This window comes from Clytia hemisphaerica, unplaced genomic scaffold, assembly GCF_902728285.1.
Source record: "Clytia hemisphaerica strain Z4C2 unplaced genomic scaffold, Clytia hemisphaerica genome assembly, whole genome shotgun sequence".
NCBI lineage: Eukaryota > Metazoa > Cnidaria > Hydrozoa > Leptothecata > Clytiidae > Clytia > Clytia hemisphaerica.
The window spans coordinates 1,371,481-1,373,048 of NW_027103962.1; positions in this window are offsets into that span (position 1 = coordinate 1,371,481).

The following is a 1,568-nucleotide window of genomic DNA, read 5'->3' on the forward strand; positions in this document are numbered from 1 at the left end:
TTAACACACAATGCTTATAATAAAATACAACAAACTGGCTTTTCCTAGTTAAACCTAGTTTTTTTGCTTCAAATGCCCTGCCTTTTACCTAGGTTCTTTGTCTATTTTATCCTCTGCAGCATCCTAGGAATTCCCAGCTTTTCCTAGGCTTTTTGTTCAAAATATTCTTAAAACCCCAAGCCAGGATTTCCTGGCTTTTCCTAGGATAGTAATCTGCCTTTTCCTAGGAAATTTAGTCCCTGGCTTTTGCTTCAAATCCAGTGAAATGTTCCTGCCTTTTTCCAAGTTTTTTTTCCAGGGCAGAGCTGAAACAAAAATGCTCAACCCAAAGATTCTACTCAAACACGAAATTGTTGAGTCACTTGCGAACGCAACGAAACAAAAGAAACCGAAACTTTTGAAAAAAACGTGAAGACCCTTGCAAACAAAGACGAACTCGTGATGCGTTTGTATCTTTTGAAAAGTGGGCGCTCGCAATTCGTATCACATCATGTCAAAAAAATTCTGCTCAACACGATTTCGATAGAAGAAAAGCTGATATTGGAGCAACAGAAACTCAAAACGCTTGGAACCAAACCCATACAGTGTCGGAGAAAGTTTGCAACAACTGAGATCAACAAATCCATTATTCCTATTTTTCCTTCAATGAAACGAGTTGAGGATCTTATTGAAGTGTTTGGAGAGCTTAAGGTGTTTCTCCGTGTGCAAGTTGCTGAGAACGCAATAAGTATTGCCAAAATACCTCGACAAGTTAGCGCGGAATCAGCGAACAACGTGGATGAACGTGAACGTTACTTTGAAATTGGAGCTACGTTAAAAATCAAATGGGTTCAAAATCAACTTGACGTTGGATGGAAACCAGGATAGTACGTTGTACGTGGCTAGAGTACATTCATCAGATTATGATAATGATTGTATCGATGTGATTTGATTCTCAACCTAACGTTCTTTACACGGTGGATGTTACATCACATATTTTCTACAGGAAAAATCAAATTGCTCAAAAAGTGAACATTTGTTATTAGTTTTAGTACGAATACAATAATATGGGTGTTACATGAGAATGCAAATATTGTTATTAATTGCCTTTTTTCCACATTGTCTGAATCAGTCGTCTAGCACAAATCAACGATGTCAAAGCATTGAGCTACTGGGAAAGAATGAAGAAGCTTGGAATGTATTCATTTCAACGAAGGAGGGAAAGATATATTATCATCTATACTTGAAGCATCCTAGAAGGCTTAGTTCCAAATAGTGCAATTGATTATGAAACAGAGAATAGGGGCATCTTCAGCTATTTCAATGAGAGACAAGGAAGGAAGTGCCTCATCCCCTTAATATGAAGTCCCTTTCAACGCCAAGTCTGAAATTGACCAAAATTGTTCAATTGCTTACCCAAAGATTGGGCTATTCAAGAAATAGTCTGTACACCCTATGTTGTGGAGATGTGACGTCCAGGGTGGTATGGGAAGTAAAAAAATCCAGGGTGGTCCTTTTTTGAGTGTAAAAATCCAGAGTGGTAAACATATATTGAGGAGGAAAATCTAGGGTGGTCCGGTTTTTCAGAG